Raw genomic sequence first — 13,056 nt, 5'->3', positions numbered from 1 at the left:
GGTGGCGGCCATTTTCTCGTTCATCGCGCTCTCGCCTCCTGGTCTTCTTTTAGCTTCTCGTTGCGCTCTCACGGTGCAGGCTCGTATCGAAACGTGTCCACACGTTCACCTGAGATTCATGTACGCAGTCATATCAGTCTCAGCCAAATTACATCGGTCCTTGCACGGTTTTCAGTCGGATAATGTACGGATCTTCGGGAGCCCCCGTACAGACACGTCCTTTCACATGGCTTCCTAGCCACGCCCCCCATGCGTCTTGTAAAGTTATTGCCAGTTTTAATCAGTGAGGAGCAATCTGGATTCATGAAAAATCAGCGTACTTCTAGTAATATCAGGAGATTGATACTTACCATAGAAGTCGCGGATAGAATGGACTGTGAGGCCGCTGTCCTTTCCCTTGATGCGGAGAAAGCTTTCGGCAGGGTTAGTTGGGATGACTTGTATTCGGTTTTGAGGAGGATGAATCTGGATGAAGATTTTATTTCTTGGGTTACTCTTCTATATGCTAGTCCGACGGCTGATGTTAAGACTAATGGGGTGGTTTCAGAGCCTTTCAACTTGAAGCGGGGTACGTGTCAAGGTTGTCCTTTTTCTCCTCTGCTATTCATTTTAGCGATTGGGCCATTAGCCATTTGCATCAAAAATGAATCGGATTTGCAAGGTGTTAATTGTTGGGGTGTTGTGCAAAAGGCATGGCTTTATGCGGATGATCTTTTGTTGGTGCTGCAAAATTTGGAAGTGTCCCTGCCTTGTCTGTTGAGGATATTGTCTGATTATCATGATTGTTCAGGGTACAAGATTAACCGCTTGAAATCAGGAGTATTGCCCCTGTCCAACAGGTGTGATAAGACTCTGGTTACGGGGCTGGGGTTTACTTGGTGTGATGTGCGCTTGCGCTATTTGGGGGTATGGCTAACGTATCCTGTCTCACATATGGTTGATGAAAACATGTGTGATTTTTCAGGATTGTAAATTGGATTTGGAAAGGTGGTTGCTGCTAAATCTTTCACTGTGGGGTAAAGTCAATGCCCTGAAAATGAACTTGGCACCCAGAATAAACTTTGTATCTAGCATGCTTCCGTTGAAAATTAAATGTTGTTATTGGAGAGATATTGACCGCCTTGTTCAAGAATTTTTATGGGACAGAAAACCACCGAGACTTAGTCTTTGGAAGTTGCAGCTTCCTGTCCATTTAGGTGGTTTAGGGGTTCCGAATTTTAGGGCCTACCATTTGGCGTTTTCTGCTCATTCTTTTGTTCCGTTTTTGAGTGGCGAATTGAACAGCTGGGCAGTAGCGGAGTAAACTGCCTATTTGGTCACTGGGCCCCGAATCCTTGTTGTCCACTAATACGAAGATTTCTGGGGGTGGTATGTTGGCGACGTCATTTATGCGCTCCTCATGGATTGAAGTATTGTCATTGCTGGGTAGTGACGCATTTAAGTGCAGGAGCGCCTCTATCTGGCTGAATCCTATGATTAGGGACAATTCCAGGACGGTTTTTTGGCCTGAATGGTTTTTGATGGGTATTAAACGTATCTCTGATTTGGGGAGTGATGATCGGTGGTTGACTGCGGCTGAACTGAGGGAGAGATGGAATTTTTAAGGTTTATCGGACTCTGCTTATAGACGCCTGAAAAGGTCTGTGGGTGAGGTGGACTGGTCAGACTCTTTGGATGTAAATATTTTTCTGGCCGATTCTAGTGGGAAGGAAGGTGGTCTGGCCAGTAGGCTATACAAGCAAATCATGTCACATTATCAAAGCAATGACAATTTGCTGAGAGTTTGGAGTGAGAGAATTGGGTCTGAGATTGATATAGATGCCTGGCGGAATATGTGTGGTAATGTAGCCTTGTGCTCGCTGAGTCTGAGTGAAAGGTCTCGACAAATTAAGAATCTGAATCGTGTGTATTGGTGTCCTGAAACACTGCATAAAAGAGGCATGACTGACAGTGATGATTGTTGGGGTTGTGTTCAGGAAGTTGGGTCATTGGAGCACATGCTATGTGAGGGTCAGGGATTTTTAGAATAAAGTCTGTGATGTGTGTGACAGGATTACGGGTGGAGGGTCTGTTCTGGATTTCAGAACGGTGATCGTAGGAGATGATTCGGGGTTGGTTGATGTTAGTTCCGCCCTTAAAAAATTGATTTTTAGAGCTTTCATTGTGGCTAAGCGGTTAATTCTTCGTGGATGGAAGGGTCGGATCCCTCCCATCATTTGAGGAATGGGTCCAGGAAATGCACTGCCTGTCTAGAACAGAAAAGTTGATTTACAAATTGAAACGTAAGTTAGCTTTATATGAGAAGATCTGGAATGTGTTTAATAATTTCTTTTATTTTAGTTTTTTTTATACTTTTCTTCTGTAGTTTCTATCTGTTACTATGATTTCGTTTCTGTATATTCTTGTAAATAAAAAAATAAATAAAAAAGAAGTAGATAGCAGATGATGGACTCCTGTAAATTGCACCATCTGTGGTTTTGGTTTTTCTGTTTTGCGCAGCCCTCAAACCCCTTTCATTACAGCACTTAGAAGTGGATGGAATTCAGCATGAACCACTTTCAAGAACAAGGGGACAGGGCAATGGGTAAGAATCTCCACACCTTAATGTTTGTCATTCTGAGGATTCTAGAATGTCACTTGACCAGGCATGTTGTCATGATGCTTTATTATGCAATTTGTGTATATTGCAAGTAAACTCTATAAGACAGTATTATTGTAGGCCTCGACTCACAAAACTTTATTATTTCTTCCAAGTAAACCGTGGAAGAAGGTGATCGTGCCTAAATTGGAGAGTGGGTTAAAATCCATGCTTCGCTGTTTAGCATAAGCGTGTGATCCTGGGCAAATAATGCAATCTCACCATGACTTCAACTGCAAAAATTGGAATCATTATCAGTGATTATGTTTCACCATTACAATAGGGCAGTTTTAATGAGTGTAGCGACAAATTGGTGTACCTTGGTGCTCCTCTGCTAGTGGCTCAAATACTGTCACATAGAATTGCATTATTGCTGCACTGGCCCTTCCCCAGTCTGTTATCACTTGATTTGACTGGCAGACAGTCTCACCAGCCAGCCAGTGCACCCGAGTTTCTAGTATAGCGGACTGTGGTAGAACCAACATTACATGTTCTCCCCTGTTGCTCCCAGCCACTGAAGTTGCTTGTGCCGTCCAGAGTACTGCCCCACACTCTGTAATGTCCTGTTATGCTATGATTTTGAGTCTTTCATTGCACACCATCTGCCATTTTCACACTTTCTAGGAGCTTCAGAATCTGCAAGTAATATGGTAGGGGGCTAATGAGGTAGCAGAGGGATCAGGCCAAGATTGCTTTTTTACAACATTGATGTTTGCATATCTTAAAAGATATGGCTCTGTATGGTGAATGTTTTAGATATTTTGTCAGCTGTGTGGAGCACTGCTTATGTGTGTTTCAGGTAGCGAAGGTACTTGTTTGTATGAGTGACCGAAAATTGAAACATTTTGCTTCTTTTTTTGCCACCAACTCACCACAGAGCCAAAGACCAAAGGAGGGATGGACCAAAGGTTCACCTGCAAGGGAGCCAAGGACCAGAGAGGTTCATTTTTACCTTAGTTTTACATCATTCTATTTTTAGTTTTTGCTGTAAGCTGAAACTATTGAACCGGAGTACAATTAGGAAGGAGGAGGGACACTTGAGGGCGTTTTATTTAACAGCCCACTGACTGCCCATGGCCATGCTAATTCCTATGGCCAATCCCACCCACTACCTGAAGAGTAAGAGTATTCCTAAGAAAGTCTAACTTTTGAACTGCCTGGGTTTTTTTATGCGCAGTGGAAGATGGTGACTTTAACTGGGTTGTGTTCTCAGTGAAACAGAAAATAGGAAAGGAAAGATGTGTTGCTCAAACGTACAACTAACATTCTAAAAACTAAATTGGCGATAGCAGAAGAGCTGCTATTTCAGAAACTGAAAATAAGCCTTTTGGTAGACCCCCATTTTACCATCAACCTGACTTCCTTAAGATTCTTTTGTGGAGACAATGCGTAAAATGTACCACTGGGTGCATTCCCATCGTAAACGCAGTCCAATGACAAGATACAACTAGTATTCTATTCCTACATAAGTCAAACCCTGCTGAGTGCACCATATTCTATAGACATGTTGGCAATTAACAACCCGTGAGTAAGGATTTAGAGGATTCTCTGGCTATGATATGATGTGATATTGTATTTGTATCGTGCTCGTACACACGTGTTTCAGAGAGCAACGAGGCAAGGGAAGACAAAACAACAATCTCACAAGGCTCAGGGACATTGAGAATGTGCAAGTGCAGGGGGGAGGGGAAAAATGTAAATTGCTGAGCAAGGGGTACAACCATACAAAAAGTAGTGTAGCCAGCAATGTGGCAAGTGCAGGTTTTGAGCGCAGACATGGGGTGTCTGAAAAGTGCATGTAAGGGGACTGTAGGGTAACAGATACTGACCCAAGTGCAGGTGTTGCCACGGCCATTGCGGGGGAGTGGCTGGGTGGGCATGGACCTGGGCCCGAAAGCAATGGGAAAACCAGGTGCATTGTGCCAAAGCAGACAGATCAGCAGGGCAGAGGGGGAGCGAAGGTAGAAGCAAAGAGGAAGGTCTTGAGGTGCTTCCGGAACAAGAGATGGTTCTCCTCAAGTTTCAGAGTGGCAGGGAGGCGGTTCCAGAGGCAGGTCCCTGCTGAGGAAAGAGATCTGCCACCAACTCGTTGCTTGGAGAAGCGACAGACCCGGAGGGAGTTGGAGGTGGAGGAGCGAAGAGCTTGAATGGGAAGGTATTTACGGAGGGAAAGTTGAAGGTATTTTGGACCCAGGCCCCAGAAATTCAGTTATGTTTGTTTTGGTGTGCCACCCCAAGATTTCCTGTGGCCTCATCAGACCACCCCTATAAAAATTTCTGGTGGCGCCACTGGGGATCTTACAACGCTATGCCACGGAACGGATTTCTCTTCCCGATATGCTATGCAGGATCATGTTCTTGGCAAAGGTGGCTTCACTGGCTTGGAAGAGTCTGCCCATCTAAACACCAATTGTATTTTGTAAGCTCTTGCTTAAGAGATCAGATGCAAAATTTGGCCCGCACATTCTGAAACTTTTTTTTTTAAGATACAAACATGCTGTCTTTTTCATCCACGCTACCTGTAATTTTGCTTTCAAATCATCACCAGGAAAGGAGTTCCCAGTATGCGCCAGCGCAGGCTTTTCTAGCAGCCCTAGAACTTGGAAAGTGAAGGTGTAACCATTTAGCAAAAAATATTTATTTATATTTTTCCCTAAATGCACAAATAAATATCTCATAAATTATCCAGCATATAACAAAAGCAAAAGTAGACACAATAATACCATTCATTTATTAACAAAACATCTATAACACTCATCCCCGAATTTATCCATGAACAAAGTAATGTGATAACCCCTTAGGCAGGCTCCAATAGACGCGAGACGTCTGAGGGGTGTCACTTTAGACAACGCAGTTGCGGAGCTTCAGAGTACACAGCAGTATTCTCATTTCAAATCCACACAGCCCGGTCCTCCTTCGGTATTGTTAAAACCCACGTTGAGGTATGCGTACCCCAGAACCTGGTGAGATGAACAGATTTCTTTTTCGGGGGGACAAGGGTGCTTATCCCTGACCCAACTTTTGTGGCAGGCACACCATTTTATCGCACTCACTTGGCAGGGACTACTTTCATTTAGATGTCATGTTCCCCCACAACATTTTCAGCAAAGTTACTTCACTGGTGAGATGCCATAGCATCCTCTGCCCTTATTACTGTAGACCTCCTACATTTTCCTTTTTTTTAAATCTCCCACTCACTTAAATTTTTGCCCCCTTCACCCTAAACAAAAAGTCTCATTGCAACACCATTTCCGATGCATCCTTTTGCCCTCTGACACAAAAAGCTTACCAACCTTGGCCCAAGAAGGCAAGAACGAATGCCGCCATGAAATGTGTTTCCAAGATTGTACGTTTGAGTGAGCATGCACCTTCACGCAGGCCTTAACCATAGATCCCTGTGATAGGTGTTCCTTCTCTACTACCTCTATAGGACTAAAGACACTTTGATCTGCCGCGATGGTGCAGACAGTGCAGGGCCCATTGTCTTTGCCCATTGTCGGCATTTCATAGGTCCTAGGACATCTAAGCCAAAGGGTTGTCTTTCGAAGTCTCCCCTTTTGAGGGCATTGTGGTGAAATTCACTGCATCCTGCATTAGCCACTGTACATGCACTATTGTGAGTGAACATTTAGAAGGAACCTGTGCCCATTAGTAATTCATACTTTGCGCATTATTTGTCCTGGGTGAAAGGAGTGCCATGGCAGGGACCACACAATGCCATGCACGGATCCCATTTCTATACATTACTTCACTTAGCACGCAGAGCTCCCCATTACACTAGCCATGTCGGCCCCTGTCGAAACGTGTATAGTTTACATCGTGGTGGCAGCATTCCATGATCCAACCTGAGCCCCAGAAATTCTGCACTTGCTACCACAATTGCGAGGACTAATTCCCTCTTCGCTAGTAAGACATAATGTACTGTGTTGCGCGCCTGCAAAGAGCTGCTTTTTTGTTCAGGCCTGTCACCGTTATCCTTTGCTAGTACCCCGACACTTGATATAGTCCACCTTAACCATGCATGGGACGCTAAAGGGAGGGCGGCCCTCCTTTTCTCGGGGATCCACCTAAAGGGCCCATTTAGCAAAGTGTGTTCACGCGATAACTTGAACGCTGTCAAGCAAATTACTTAGCTCTACTGGCCCAAACTCAGTTCTCCAGGGCTGTGTGCCAGATTGCCCACATACGCAAAAGGGCATTGCATGACCTTATCCCCGTCCCACTGTGCAGCCGTTCAGGTGACCATCTAGTTTACCGTTAAGTTATTTTTATAGTGTATGGTGGGCCGAAGTAGCTCAAACATATCATGAACTTCCACCCAATCCTACAAACCAAAATACACCGTTTGCCACCTGTAAGAGCAAGCCTACAATAACCTGGTCTATGGCTCCGCAGACCGCTGTATGCCCACAGGGATCAGTGTTTGACCTTACTGTCACAAGGTGAAGCCCCCGGAGGTCCACTCAACCATGGGTCCTTTATGGTCAACACAATGAGCACCAATGAAGTGGCCAACAACCCATCACCTGCCCATTGCATTGCACCAAGACAGCCAGCCATTAAACTCCTCTGCAGAGTTTGAAATTGTTATTCAAGGAGCAAAAGCTAAAACAAGCTCCTGCGTATCGGGCATCCACCAGTCGGCAGGGGCTAGGAACTAGTACATAAACTGCAACTCTAAAATGTCTTCACGAGATGTCCATTTTTACTTTTTGCCCATTATGTTTGATTAATTATTTTTTTAAATGAGTACTAGATGTGTCCTCATTTTTCTTTATTCGTAAATACTAAAAGTGACTGTCAAACCATGCATGCTCGTAAGACACCATTTGGAGCGAGCAGTCAAAAGTAGTCCGGGGTTCACAGCTAACCAGGCTCCATTAGGCTAGAAGCAGGAGTGAAATGGCTCCCAGCAATTTGGAACCCTGCTTTGATGAGGAGGCGCTGAAACTGCTCCTGGGTAATTAGCATCACACAGAAACTCAAACCTAGGTCATGGGTTGGGAAAGTACCTGGCTTGCTGCATATCTAAATTCCACCGAGATACCCACTACCACTTTCCCATTATACATGACCCCCCACCTTTTAATACATATCACAAACATACATTCAATATCCGTGGGTATGTTTGCATAGTACCAGTTGGCCTAGGGAGTAAAGAGTAACCTGTGGCAGTAGCAGTGTGTGGCAAGCTCAGTACACCACCCTGTACTGCCAATAGAAGCTAACCAGCTCCCACCACACGCATTCTGAACCCTAGATCTTTGTACCCAATGGATGCCACTGTAATGACGCATTCCTGTGTCCAAACCTGCTAGTTCATGCTCTTCCCTTCAGCAGAAAACAATGGGCCTCATAAATTTGGTGGATACCACCAAACGGTAATACCGTTCCCGCCACGTGGTCTGCTGGAATTACTGGCAGATTACAGTGGCGGGAAGGATGGTAATTCCCCATTCCATGGAATTGCTGGTAACACCAGCATTTTTTGTGGGTGGGGTGCCGGAATTACTGGCAGCTCAGACCTGCAGGTAATTCCGGCCAGCTCACCACCAAACTCACAGGCCGATTCATGGAAATACAGTCAAAAGTATCGCACGCGGCTGGCGCAGAGTGTTCCCGTGCGAATGTCTGCGGCAGCCGCGTGCGATAAAATCCATTTCAGCGCACATCGTATTCATGGATTAATCCTCCAAAACAAGCCGTGGCGCAGAGTATCGCAGCGACCCTGCAGCAGCGCCAGTTACGCCCCCAAGAACGCCCTCGCGCAAGGAAAAGCCATCAAGATCGCAAAACCATCGCAAAGGGCTGCGCCAACCCTGTACCAGTGCGAGAAGCAACACACGCGACCTGGGGGAGCGTGTGCGTGTAATTCAGGGGTGCGCGACAAGTTCCACACGCGATTGGCCTGGGTGCGTGTATTACAGGGGAGCGCGAGTAATTCTACACGCGAATGGGCTGGGTGCGTGTATTACAGAGGAGCGCGAGAAGTTCTACACGTGATTAGCCTTGGCGCGTGTATTTCAGGGGTGCGCGAGAAGTTCCACACGCGATTGGCCTGGGCACGTGTATTCCAGGGGCTCGCGGGTGCTCCCAAACGCGATCGGGCCTGGGGGGGAGCGTGTGCGTGTATTCCAGGGGTGCGCGAGAAGATTCACACGCGATCGGGCCTGGGGGAGCGTGTGCGTGTATTTCATGGGCTCGCGGGTGCTTCCACACGCGATCGGGCCTGGGGGGAGCGTGTGCGTGTATTCCAGGGGTGCGCGAGAAGTCCCACACGCGATTAGCCTGGGCGCGTGTATTTCAGGGGTGCGCGAGAAGTTACACACGCGTTAGGCCTGGGCGCGTGCATTACAGGGGCTCGCGGGTGCTTCCACACGTGATCGGGCCTGGGGGGAGCGTGTGCGTGTATTTCAGGGGCTCGCAGGTGCTTCCACACGCGATCGGGCCTGGGGGGAGCGTGTGCGTGTATTCCAGGGGTGCGCGAGAAGTTCCACATGCGATTGTCCTGGACGCGTGTATTTCAGGGGTGCGCGAGAAGATTCACACGCGATCGGGCCTAGGGGCGCGTGTATTTCATGGGCTCGCGGGTGCTTCCACACGCGATCGGGCCTGGGGGGAGCGTGTGCGTGTATTTCAGGGGCTCGCGGGTGCTTCCACACGCGATCGGGCCTGGGGGGAGCGTGTGCGTGTATTACAGGGGTGCGCGAGGAGTCATACACGCGTTAGGGCTGGGTGCGTGTATTGCAGGGGTGCGCAAGAAGTTTTACACGCGTTCGGGCTGGGTGCGTGTATTACAGGGGAGCGCGAGTAATTCTACACGCGAATGGGCTGGGTGCGTGTATTACAGGGGAGCGCGAGAAGTACTACACGCGATTAGCTTTGGCGCGTGTATTTCAGGGGTGCGCGAGAAGTTACACATGCGTTAGGCCTGGGCGCGTGCATTTCAGGGGCTCGCGGGTGCTCCCACACGCGATCGGGCCTGGGGGGAGCGTGTGCGTGTATTCCAGGGGTGCGCGAGAAGTTCCACACGCGATTAGCCTGGGCGCGTGTATCTCAGGGGTGCGCGGGAAGTCCTACACGCTCGCCTACAACACGTATTCATGGAATCGAACGTGGCCAATCCGGAAGCACGTACGCCAGCAGGAAGCAGGCGTACGTTGACCCGCACAGCATAAAAGTGCGCGCAAACAACAAACAAGCTCAGACGCCAGGATGAATATACCGTTCCTAGCAGCAGTGGCCGTGGGATATCGCAGGAGGAGGATAGTCCGGGCCAGAATTTTCACACCCAGAACCAGCCTTTTTGGGATGCCTGATGACCAGGTGTATGGGAGGTACAGGTTTCCACCTCACATTATACTCGACCTGGTCAGTGAGTGGGAGGATGACCTCACATCACCCACCCTTTGCTCCCAAGCCCTCAGCCCCCTGGAGAAGGTCCTCAATGTACTGCACTTCTTGGCCACTGGATCATTTCAGCGGACAAGTGCCATAGTGGGGGGGGTGTCACAGGCCACCCAGTCACGCTGCCTACACCAGGTCTTGGCCATCATCACTGCACGCCCATCAGTCCGCAGGCACGTATACCTGCCCAGAACACCTGCAGAAAGGCAGGCTGTCGCACAGGAATACTACAGGGTGGCACAATTCCCCAAAGTGCTAGGCGCCATTGATTGCACCCATGTGGCTCTACGTCCCCCCAGGGCAACTGAGCACATCTACAGAAACCGCAAGCACTGGCATTCCATCAATGTCCAGGTAGTATGTGATGCCAAGGGAATCATCACCTCAGTATAAAATAAAAGTAAACTATCCAGGCTCAACCCACGACAGCTTCATCTACAGAATGTCTACCCTAAACCGGGACATAGAGGCTGGGCGGCATGGTGATACATGGCTGCTCAGGGAGTATGAATGCCACTGCGCGTGCATGCATGTCAGATACTGAGTAATGTCGCAACCCCACTAATGATACCCATCACCACCTCCCCAGGGGACAGTGCCTACCCTCTCAGCACCCACATGATGACGCCAATTCGGAACCCCACCACGCCACCCCAGGTAAGATACAACACAGCCCACATTGCAACCCGGGGCATAGTGGAGCGCACATTCGGAGTGCTCAAGTCACGCTTTCGCTCCCTTGACCGTTCTGGCGGGCAGCTGTTATACGCTCCCCCAGTAGTGTGCAGGATCATAGTGGCAGCATGTGTCCTGCACAACGTTGCAACACGCCGGGGCCTGGCCGTGGACATGGTGGTGCCCCCACATCCCCAACCACATGCACGCCCGCTGCGCATGGGAGGGGAAAGGGCACGGGGGGAGGCAGCCCGCACGCAGCTGGTGGCTGATTACTTCACATAAAATCACAACCCTGTGGAGTGGGCACAGCCCTGGCACATACCAGCTGACAATCAATGATGACTCATTCTGACAAAGATGATGCCTCAATGGAGAGTCACCTGTCACAACCATACCAGCCTGAGACTGTACAACTGGAAGTGTACCATTGTGTGCCACCCTACCTACACAAACACCACCAATGCTGTGTCATCAAAAGACACACTTCAATGATGCCAATATCACTACCACCATCAAAGATAGTACATGACAACAGTGCCATGTCACCCAACACCTCCCGCCCAGGCCCCCATCCATGTCCCCCTGCACCCCCACCCCCCAGCAGTGAGGGGCACCTGCCAACAGGCCCACACTCATCTCCACCATGGCATGTCATGCAATGTGAGAGCAAACACATTCATACCCCAAACATTACACAAGTGCCACAGAGTACAGTGTCCCAAATGGAAACTGCCCACACACAGTATGCCCACATACATGTACAAATAACAACAAACATGACCAAATACTAAAGGATACGTTGACCTACAACCTGATGATGCCAGCACATCGACCACCTCTTACTGTACAGTGTTGGTGCCAGCCACATCTGCGAGTGCACTGCTAACAACATGAACTCCATCTCCAAAGTAGACGGGCTTGTGAAGACATGAGGACTGACCCTGCAAATTAGGAGGGAGACATGGAAGCACAAGCACACATCAATACACCATGCAGTGTACAATACTACTACAATTTGCACTAGGAATGTATACACAGTATTGACTACAGACTGGCCACATAGCTCATGGGAGTCCAACGTCACTGTGTAATTCACTGTCACTTGGGCACACCCTTTGCAAGCCCATGGAAACGGGAAGCAGGGAGGGGTGTGTGTCTCACAAACCCAAGCATCTAACCCAAACTCAGGACAAGCCTGCATGTGCCCAACGGAACACAGTGGAAGCCCACGGGAGCCACACAAGGCAACACACTGCACCTCAAAAATCAAAAATCAAAAATGGCCATGTGGGGGCCAGGTGGGGTGGGGGAGGCCACCCAGGAGGTCCGAGGACAGGATGCTCACCAACAGCCACCTGGGTGAATGTTGCGAAAATAAAACACCTCCATTGGCTCATGGCCTGCACGGCTACTAATTTGTGGGAGAATCACTGCTGGATTCACTCTCCTCGACCTCTGCTGCTGCCACAGGAGGTGGTGGTGCAATGGGAGGCAGCCCACGCAAAGCCCTGGTGTGGTCCTCCATTGCAGCAAGCATGCGGGTGTTGAAGGCCTCGTTCTGGAGGGATATGGTGCGGAGATCCCCATGCAACACCCGACGTGTTGCCCGTACCTCCGCACGAGTTGCCTGCATCTCTGCCGAGAGCGTACGGGTGACGCGCTCCAGCAGCTGTTCTGTCCTGGTGAGAGTGGAAGCCTCAAGGTCCAGTAGAGTCTGCCTGAGGTGCTGGACCTCCCCCCTCAGGGCTTCCCTCTGTCCCTGGGCATCTAGAGAAATTGATTCCCTCAGATTGTCCAGGGCCGCCTGTCTGTCCCTGTTGGACGCCAACATGTCCTCCCTTACTGATTGGCAAATGGAGGCTGTTGCCTGCTCAAGTAGCTCCCTCTGCCTTTCTGGGGGGACAATGGAAGTGGCCACCCTGTCCATGGCTTGAGCAATCATTTCTGATGATGCTGCCTCTTGGTTGGCCATACCATATATGGATTGCTCCCATACGGTATTGCCAGGTGGCGGATGGCCACCGCGTTGGCGGGCACCACACCTGTCTGGGGCAAGGCGAACTGCGCCTCGCTGTGTCGGCACTGCCTGAGGCTGCAGGACTGCATTTCCCCTCTGATCTGCTGGCCCAGGAACAGGATCAGATGTTGCGGAGTGTGGCCCTGCATCCGTTACCACCACAGGCGCACCTACCAACACTGACATCCCCATTGTGGGCTCTACCCCTGGTGCAGGTGGGTCAGACAGAACAGTATCCCTTCCATGAACACATACCTGCGAATCCACATGGGTCTCATCCGAATCAACACTTGAAGAGTTCTGGGGAGGTGCACCC

This window comes from Ambystoma mexicanum, chromosome 2q, assembly GCF_040938575.1.
Source record: "Ambystoma mexicanum isolate Mex_15411 chromosome 2q, UKY_AmexF1_1, whole genome shotgun sequence".
Classification (NCBI taxonomy): domain Eukaryota; kingdom Metazoa; phylum Chordata; class Amphibia; order Caudata; family Ambystomatidae; genus Ambystoma; species Ambystoma mexicanum.
Note: the sequence above shows the minus strand (reverse complement) of the source record.